We start from the raw sequence: 10,372 nt of genomic DNA, 5'->3' as shown, positions 1-10,372 counted from the left end.
CACCTTACTTGAAAACATTTTAAAAATTATTTTAATTTTAAAAAATGGTGGATGCGCCGGATTATTTACTAAAAATTCATAACTCAAACACTGAAAATCGCAGAGCAAAACGGTTTATTCCAGCAAATTCTACGGCTCATTGTACATATTATGTCAACACAATTCTGGTAATGGTGACTTTCTTGCCGTCGCTCTAGCAAAGTAAGCAAGTAAATAGTGTGAATGCATTAGTTTGTTGCAGGTAGAAGGAAACAATATTGTGTTTCCTTTCACGTTTTAGATTTTTTGTAATCCCGCTCCATTTTTCTAGTAGATTACGAGGTGTTAGGGCTGTGGGTTCAAGTAACACAAGTACAGTAAACATCACACGTTTAAAAGACGATCGGATATAAGAAATCGATAGGTTGTCGAGGTCGCAAATGGCTTCTCCAATTCCTAGTTGTCGATGGATCACGCTTTACAGCAAAGAAAATATTTACTTACTCAACGTGACATGTGTTTGTTCTTTGTGACTTATTCTGCTATAAATATTTTACATGATGGAGAAACATTTCCACATCCTCATATATTCCTCAGTTATGTATAGGCAAATATAAATAAGGAGTTGAAATAAGGCAGTGAAATATAGGCCAATCGTGGAATTTTTCTTTCTGTTCGCCCAAGACAAATTTGAATTGATCACGAGCTCTTAAATTCCCCAAAAAATGTAGATAAAAGCCAATATTTTGGTTGTGATTGAGGTGATATATTAGGGCAACATATCGCGAACTCTTGAATTCTTCGTGTTGACAGGCAATTTTTCGCCAAGATAAATAAAAGTCTATAATTTAAACGGGCACAAAAGTCGAATAGAAAACGTATCCCGGCATCATCCGCAACTTGTCTTGCGAAACAAATAACCCAACATTCATCACATCTGAGACAATGGTACAGATCTACAGTTTTCTCGATGTCAAAGTATGGGAAAACAATTTGCTGTAAAGAGCAACACAGCACCGGCCCGACAGAAGCAATATCCCGTCGAGGTGATGTATTAAGCTCCAGAAGTGAGGAGATGGTTGTGCGTGCGTCTCTCATAGTCTGACAGCTTGATGGACGTTGAATGATCGCGTATTTACGCGCAAAGTCGAGCTTGGTACCAGCTCATGCAACGACCGAATTAATAATTGCACACAAAATTACGTCTGTCAGCGAATGCTACATTCGAATTGTCAAATAAAGTAATTCTTCTGCAATTAACTCGCACCCTACCGGAGAGACATTCCCAGGGTTATTTTTCTCGCAGAATGCTGGCTGGCAGCGATGCTGTCTCTGTTTCAAATGAGTTTGCATTCCTGGTGCAGCGTGGTTGCGACCAAATGAAGGGAATAATTTCCCCAGGAACTTGGCAAAAACTAAATTACAACCATTCGTACGAAACGAATTTCACTCATAACTTATTGTGCAAATTTTCTGAAATTTTCACATCTTCAAGTGCTTTGGTTCACGGCCATTCCAGGAAAATGCATCCTGACACCGAAATTTCAAAATGATTTTAGTAACTGTTGAATAATTTCTTAGAGTGTTTTTCTAGTTTCAGGAAGTTTAGAAAATGGAAATCGATAAATAAATTAATTTTGTTATTTTTATAACTTTTGCTGTCCCGTCTGTTATCGCAAACATAAAATGTTCTTATATCTTACGTTGTTAAATAAAACCAAGAATTTTTAATTTCCACTGTCTAATTTTAATATTGTTGAAGTCTTTGATAATTAGAATCTGTCTGAATAAACTTTTTAAAGCAATTTTCACACACAACATTTTTTTGTCCCGTCCGTTATGTGTGAACAAAAATAAAATTAATCAGAATTCGTAACACATTGCCTTATTCTTCGGTTTTGTGGTTTCAAAAGTTTCTAATGGTTCCATCTCTTACTTCAGAAATAGTTGTTGGAATTAGTGCCCTTTAAATTAACAGAATTTTATGACGATTCTTCAAGAATGTGTCCCGTCCGTCATCAGAGTATTTCTTTTTCGTGTACGTATTTCAAATTTTAAAAATGTTGCTGTAATTGCAGTTTGCCAATAATTTGACTAGAACTATAAAGTTCCTATAAAGAAAAATTCTCTTCTTGCAAAATATCCCGTCTGTTAAAATGGAATGACTGTTCAATTAAAAAAGTATTTGTTTTAAACCGACCTTTAAGCGCAAGGTGTTATATTCGCGAAAGACAAACTATTTGCTCCTTACATCTTTCCGCACCACACAATGAATTTCAGACACTCGAGAGTTACTCTCTGAAATTACACTTCCTACAACATGGATACTTGAGCAAGAGCATTCTCCTAAAATGAGGTTCAAAAAAAATTGCCACTTTTACCAAAATGAATTCGCGTTTTGTGACAAAATAAAAGTTTCAAGGTTTCAACACATTTTTCTCGTCGAGTTTTCTCCTAAATTGCGTCAGAGACTTGTCTTCTTTCATTAAACTAGCGGAAAATGTAATTAGACCAATAAGACGTAATTCATTTGTGCTTAGCGACCACAAGGCCTACAAATAAGAATTTCTTATTTTTCACAACCATGACTTTTAATTGGTTAACTTGTTTATTACAAGTATGAATTTACATCAACGTGAGGCAATAAAAGCAGACATCGGAAAGATTTCCAGCTGTGTGTGTTGAAGGACTTTGAATCTATTTTAAATTGCGTGAATTGAAGTAAATAGGATAGTTAGGATTTAATGGGATTATCCTGAATCTGAATAAATTAGTTCGAGTCTTTAAAGCAAACATGACTACTTACTCCAGGACATAAATAATTTCGTACCTTGATCAGGATTATAATTATAATTACAAGTCATCAGGAACTGAAAGGACGAACTATATGTATTGATTTTAGCTGCGCTTTGAGTACTGGGAAAGTAGTTATCGGGCGAATATTAAAGCTTTAATAAAAACGACCTGCGTAAGACCTACTTATTTTTTATGCTGGCAATAAAATGTTTTTAAATTAGATTCCGAGATTGCGCTGGTTAAATTACCATTTTGCTTGCATGCCCTGTTGTAAAAAGTAAAACAAGTTCATTTTAAAATTCCAATCTCTGCTTGAATTAATTAATCTGCAAAACCTCGACTAATTAAACCGTCCAGAGTGGAAGCCAATTTATTTCGATCATTCGTCAAATTTTATTCCTCTCTTAACAAATCCGAACTGCAAATGAGCAATACCGAAATGTGCATGAATCGCCACTAGGAAAATCAAACAATCACAACTGCATGTAATGAATAAAAACATGTTACCAATGGGGCTGCGGGCTAACATGGAATGCTCATATACACTTTACTAGAGCGTTTAAACCCCAAACACCTGGGGCTGCAAATTAATTAAAAGCGGTTCGATTGAGGCTTGGGTTTCTTTCAGTCTGGCTGCAAGTTTGCAACTCCAAACAGTAAAAAGTAGCCTAATGTCATTAATTATATCGTCTCGTTTGAATGACAAACGTTTAGAAATTAATCAAAATGCATCCATGCACCGTATAAGTGTTTCATTTTTAATAGAAATTCTCTTTATGATGCTAATGAGGAGTGGCAGATGGAACCCGTGGCTACCCACTAGTGCTTAGTTCAATTATGATCACACGTGCAGATAAAATCTCACAGGACCCTAGGCTACCTACTTTATTGTACTATCCTCATAGTTCATTTGCTTATTAAATTTGGCAGCGCCTTTTGGGGGAACGCTGTAAGAAAATTGAGCATATTACTTACGGTACTAATGGTATTAGATATTTTGAGCCAAGGCAAAGACTTATTAGGGCTTCATTACTCTACGATAAGGGAAACGTATATTTCACCCACGACTTTAGTTAACGTACTGGTTGTTTTTTTATTGGCAATTCCGAATGGGAAATCATGTTAAACAGTTGCAGTTTATCAAAACATTACCGTTCAAGAGAACTGTAAACAAAGAGTTCCTTAACATGCAGCCGACAACCGGCTGAGGTTTTTGTGTCTCAGATTCAAGTGTTTATTTGCTTGGCGGCAACTTTAGTTTTAATTATGTATACACACATTTCTATGAAGATAAATTTATGATATTTTAATCCGTTTAAAGCAAATAAATTATTGTAAATAATTGTCTTGGAGTTGGCTGCAGTCCACGTGGTGTTCAGACGTCTTTGCCTCAGTTAACATCACAAAAAGTCCAGTCTTGCGTGCTTTGTCTTCTATAAATTGTAATTTTTGATCTCATTTAGTCATTGTAGCACTTCATCATTGTGACTGCACTAATAATTTGGATAGTGTGCAGTGGGGTATTTTAGATTTTATAATTACAGAGTAATGTATCATTAAAGGGAAAATACGCTCGAATTGTGAAGAGACTTAACGAGAATTTGCAGATAACTTTGCTTGATTGCACATCCAAGTATGAAGTCTGTTCAAGAACGTCAACGCCGGTGTCACAGATGCTGACTATGTTCTCTACAATTTCAGGATTTGTGGAATGAACACATGGTGAGCTCGTAATACTCTCTCCACTGTCGCTTGAAATGTTGTATAAATTCGCCAGAGATCGTAATATCTTGGCTAGGACATGTCGCAAAACAATATGACTTGTCAAATTTAACTTATAAACTTCCTTCCATTGGAATTTGGTTCTGTTTCTGAGACTCCATTTCGCAGGAACGGACCCGGAATCTAATTGATAAAAATAGAGCAACGCCTTCGATCAGATCGTGACGGAAAACTTAAACATTCCCTGGCACATGTCGCATTAATTTAAAGAACTAAAGTTTTGGAAAAACTGCTCAACCATTTTCTAGTGCGGGCGACCACTATTTCAATTCTTTTCGTCTAAAAACTGTTGAATATATTATTTGCCCTTGTACAGTTGAAAACTGAAATCGCCAGTGTTAAGTAACTAAATAAAATATTTTTCTCTGCCTCTGCTCTCCGCCTCTGACATACATCGTTTATAAAAGTTATAATTAACGATATTTGTAAGAAAAAAATTAATTGCCCTTTGGTGTAGTTCGCGTCTGTCGGTGTGTGTTTTATTTCGGTGTGAGTTTAAATTTATGAAAATTGGTTGTGCCGAATTGGAGTTTGTTGTCACATCCGCTTAGCTAACATGTCGCAAGACATATGGTGAAATTCAATCAATTGATTTCCCATGAGAGCGATGTGATACATAAATGCTCAGGTGCACTTTCGATCGACGCTTCGGAACCCAACTTGTAGCCTTTCTACATTTAAATACAATTACACATGTCGCTGGCGTGTAGCCGGACACCAAACAAGGTGCACAGATTTAATGATAAAATTTACTAAAAGGTGGCATGAGAATGCGCTCAAAATGACGGCCAATGCTCTAAATAGGCAATCGACTTCAGCATCTTCCATTGTAGTCTATACATCAGAGGGCCGGATTTTTGAAAAAATTGGCTCAGGTCTTGGATTAAATTAATGCCGCCTCTGCAGCGACAAACGCTACAATGAGTTCGGAATGTACGATTTCGCTATTGTTATGGAAATGGAGACATGGCTCAGTTATTACCAATATCTGCTTTTAGTATTTGAATTCGGATCATGTTTTCCTTTGTTATGGTGTTGAGGAACTTTCATATTATACAGCCCAGGAGTGCATATGAAAATGTCAGTCAAGCCGTAACGTCTCCTTATATGACGGTTATTGACTGCACCTTTTCAGACAAAATCGTTTAGCTTCGAGTCAACACCTTCAAAGAACTTGTTCCCCAAAAAATATAAAACGCTGTATTAATTCAACGAAAACATACGTGTTCCTGGATCAGAGTAAAAAACGCCAGTTCCGCTCAATAGAAATTTCAATCTCTTAAGAAACCCCATTGTTGAATCCCCGTTTCTTGGACTACGGGAACATTGTTCATACACCATCTTGCGTGGAGGGTACCTGCATACAACCGCCTAGGCATTGTGAGCACAAACAAATAAAAGAAAAACACAGCAGTTAAGCCAAAACTTCAACAAATTCCTAATAAAACTTCGATTTGTTTAATAGCTTCTAAAATTCATAGCGCATTCAGGATCGTTCTTGTGGAAGACATGATAATACGAACTCTGCACTTCGCGTGACTTCAATATGCATGAATTTTATGAATATAGCCTCGTGTAAATTACAAAAATAAAATGCCGGTGAGATTTATGCCCAATTCTCTTCAGTGTGGGGTTTAGATAAGCCCTCGCTTCAAATTATATGAAATGAACAGAACCCAAAACTGTAACAAGAATTTGGAGAGCAATGCACACGTAATTTACGGAGGGAAATATTTGGCTATAAATATGCAGCGGCATGACCGAAATCATAACTGACTCGTGCAAAATGAAACCGAATGCAGAAAATTAAGGAAAATGTTTGCACTATAATTGGCCAAACCGGAAGAAAACGAAATTTGATAGATCGCCGGAAGCGAGGGAGTTAATACGGCTATTTATAAAGTCACAGCAAAGGAAAACTAACCCAAGTTTGTTTTAAATAGTAGTCAGAGGATAAGCAAGTTGAATTAATTATTGTACTTTTTTTGATGTTCTCAATAAAACAATGCCCAATTTTTTGCTTTGACTAGAGAATTTTTCTGTTTTTGTAAATTTATGACATTTTTTCAGATTCAATTTGACTATTAGGTCCAGAAATAACAATAAACATTTTGTGTACTACTTGAGGAGAATTTTTTTAACGTTTCCAGTTGTGTTTTCATATTTTTCAAATAAACTATGACAATTCAATTGGTCATTTTCTGGTATATAAATTACCATTCAGAAATCATGAACGATTTTATAAAATAGATGCGTTCAAGAGGTAAAAGGACCAAAAAATGAAATTGTGTTTTCGGTATCAATTTATATCTCGGGTTGTTATTTATTGGTCCTTTCTAAATGCGCCCTAGACGGAATAAATTTCGGCTAATGGCGTTTTGCTTGACGAAGGCGGGCTGTAAAGGGATGAAATATTTTTTAAGCAGGTACGAACATATTTATAATTTGTTACAGGAGTCGACTCCCCGTGGACTCCGTTACCGGTACGTCGGTCGTTTGTTTCCTCATAAAAGCCTTCCAGTGTCTCGTCCTCGCCAACGTGCTCCTTGCAGACCCATTCAGGAAAAAGATGTACACCGAGCAGCTCGACGCATATATTTGTCACTTAGTTTAGTAGCTTGTTCGAATATATTGCAAATAAAGTTTCGTGACACCTTGGGATTCAGCGCATAATTGAAAAATAAAATGCTGAAAAGTATTCGCTCGTCTCGACAAACATGCACTATATGGCAATTCCCAGATGTTTATCTTGACAGCCCTTATATTTTTCTACGGGGTGTTTTTACAGTCCAGTACATTCCGCTAGCCGATAACCAAACTAAAGCTATTAGATTAGCTTGCTTTCGTTTGTTATTAACAAGGGGAGTGTTGACTCACCTCGCTTTTCATACGCACTTTTCTTCCAGGGGGATCATGATCCGTATAACTTCCAACACATGGGACCACCAAGGGACCTGACTCACCCGATATCAATTTCGACCAAGCCAACGTATAACCGAATTTACAGCGTGTTTATGTTTAATCACGGCGTTTCCTTACGTCAGTTTTTACTAGGGGATTTGCCGTAATAAAAAAAGCTTTCATATTTTGCAAGACACCAGACTGGAGGAGAATAAGCCATATCGGGGGTTTTCAAGCCGACTACGCACACATGTTCAAACTTTGGCCAATAAAAAGTGGATAAACTGGGTCAACTTATTAAACATGGATTTCAGCAAAATAGAGTCCTCAGCCACACAGCTTTCAGCTGTGGCGAACCAGATATGAAATTAAAACTAAAAGTTATATTTTTTAATCAAACCTATTTTTCATTACGACGATTTTATTTCTGATTTATGTTTCCATTATCTTGAGAGTTTGAAATATTTATCTTTATTTAAATTTTGTTATTAACTCGCTTTATTTCTGCTAGGAAATGTAGACATCGGTAGTGAATTACATTGTAATAATCATTTGGTATTCTGATAATGTCTTAGTCGCATAATAAATTTCCCTTTTGCGTGTTCTATGTAATGTTCTGCGTAATAGATCCAATTCTGTATCAAATACATTGCACTCAAACTTAATGATTTTGACATCAATACATACCATTTGGTTATTTCATTGTTTTTACTAAATTATTTGAACAGGAACCGATTTTTTTAAAGGCATAAGACTAATTTTACGAATCTTTTTTTAATAATTGCGCTGCTACCAAAAATTTATATTTTTTATAAACTGATTAACATAAACTCTACCTGAGAGAAAATAGAGTTAATAGTAATGATATGTAGTTTATTTTCAAAATTTCAATTTATAAAAGTTGTAAGAAGCCCTTTTTTATTTATAAAAAGAGAAACTGCTTTTATTGAAAAAAATTCTCAAAATTATTTCCAAAAATGGAAAACCAATTTTTGATTTAAAAACTCTAATTAAATTTTGAGAGAAACTGAGTTAAAAGAATCCATTTTCGACTTTTGAACAATTTTTGACAAAATTTTACGAAATAGTTCAGTTGTAGATTCAGTTGCATCAGCGCAAAAAAACTCTATTTCCGATTCAATTCTACAATTTTACGGTTTATTTGTTGTAATTTTCAGTTTATTTTTGACAAAATTTCGCTAAACAACTGGTTTTGCGTAGAAAATGCACTAAAATGCTCGAAAAATGTGATTTTTAGTCAGATTTCAGGCAGGTCTTATCCTAATTTTTTTGTATTAAAAAATGGTTTAATTCTTCGGTGGTTTCTCTAAAATGGAGGTTAATTTGCAAAAGCAAATGGCGTAAACATTTTGCGCGGCAGCTGTGAGGCAAATTAATAAAATTATGCCGAAAATTCCCTTTTGATTGTATCTTCTGGCTTGTTATTTCCATAATTTTTGAGCAGACTAATAGCAGTAAATAAATGTCTTCATTAATGTTCGTTACGTTTTGCATTGTATTATGTCAGGAATTTAAAGCGTCCGCGTCCGCGCTAATGAGCTTATAGATTAAACATCAAAATAAAGCTGTCTTTTTAGTTGAAGGAGTTATGAAAATAAATTTATTCAATTTCCAAGTACCAATTATTTTTCCTCGGACGTAACGAAGTCCCAGAGAGAGCAGTTAGGAAGTAATTTGCTGTATAAGCAAAAGTTAATTAAAACGAAACGCTATTTAAATAATTACGATAAAAAAACAATGAAAATGAAATTTCCTTCGGACACCAGATTTTACTTGATGGTAATTACGTTCATGGAGCGTCTCAAAGCCTGTTTTTCTGCAAATATGACAAGAGGCAAATGTAAATTCAGTCTTGGTCCCCTATTCTTAGACTCGTAATGAGTTTTTTAAAGTGCGTGTTGCACATCCAATAAATTTGGTCTGTCAAACGCGAGAGCGTGTAGAAATCGGTGTAAAATACAATCTCGTTAGCGGCATTCTTGAATTTAATTTAAGAGTGAAAATACAATACTCCGTCCATTAATATTAGATGAAACTAAGCGTATTCACACCTCCTGGGGTGCGAGAATCGAAGCCCTGCCGTGGTGCGGACAGGGTGCAATCTTGACCCTCCAGCCCCCTGGGGATGGCCTCATGCTCGAACACTGAGGCCCGTGAAGAAGGCGGACCCTCGTTAGTGTAGAATTACAGTTCTCGGAACGGTTGGGTCTACGGTGGAGGCACAGGTTTGTGTGCTGTGAGGCGCCGGTGTGATAATGGACGCTATTTACTTACTCATAATGCACTGATAGCGCCCTGTGTGTATATTAACGGTAATGTGTCGTAGGAAGACCACTGCTAATGAAACTTTGTGGTCATTGTCACCGGCTCATCTTCACAGTGCTTGATAAGAAAGTAGGTGCAGTCTAAGACATTTTGAAATTTTTACTAAAATCACCACTCCTTTGATCATCCGATAAACCGATACTGGCACAGCAAAATGCAAATTTTATGAAACAGCCACTCGAGCTGTTTACGTTATCAGATGCAAGATAAGAAATATTCTAGTTGCGACAATTCGTGACATGAAGGTGATATTGTATTGCATTACAACAGCGTCTGGAGTGTCTGGAGAGAAAATATGGCCTTGTAATTTGAAACACTTTTCGAATGGAAGCACCAAAAACCTCGAGTAATAATTTGAAGCACCGATACGTCGTGTAGGGAAGATCGTTCCTTATTTCTCATATTTCCTCGTTCTTTAGTTATAAACATCCGTTATACGCGTATAAACTAATTGATTTTATGTCACAGTATTTAGTTAAATACACATCGTACGTTTTATTACTTAGCACAGCTGGACATGTCGAAACAAATCTATAAAACTTGTGAATTAAGGTTTAAGTAGTTTATA

General features: G+C 35.9%; 2 long non-coding RNA genes across 3 annotated transcripts; one reads left to right on the top strand and one right to left on the bottom strand.

Annotated features, from left to right (window-relative positions):
• The first annotated feature begins 4,138 nt into the window (after positions 1–4,138).
• LOC107397461 (uncharacterized) lies at positions 4,139–8,216 on the top strand. 2 transcript variants are annotated; one of them, XR_010334407.1, is made up of 3 exons: positions 4,139–4,320; positions 4,383–4,497; positions 7,464–8,216. It is a non-coding gene; the product is annotated as an uncharacterized LOC107397461 (long non-coding RNA). The 2 variants fall into 2 exon arrangements; XR_001574539.2 differs by lacking the exon at positions 7,464–8,216 and adding an exon at positions 7,012–7,457.
• Positions 8,217–9,446: 1,230 nt separating this feature from the next.
• LOC107397462 (uncharacterized) lies at positions 9,447–9,999 on the bottom strand. Its single transcript, XR_001574540.2, has 2 exons — positions 9,754–9,999; positions 9,447–9,687 (listed from the first exon to the last, which is right to left on the bottom strand). It is a non-coding gene; the product is annotated as an uncharacterized LOC107397462 (long non-coding RNA).
• Between the last annotated feature and the right edge of the window lie 373 nt (positions 10,000–10,372).

Source organism: Tribolium castaneum, chromosome 1, assembly GCF_031307605.1.
Source record: "Tribolium castaneum strain GA2 chromosome 1, icTriCast1.1, whole genome shotgun sequence".
NCBI lineage: Eukaryota > Metazoa > Arthropoda > Insecta > Coleoptera > Tenebrionidae > Tribolium > Tribolium castaneum.
This window is presented reverse-complemented; position numbering and strand designations above follow the sequence as displayed.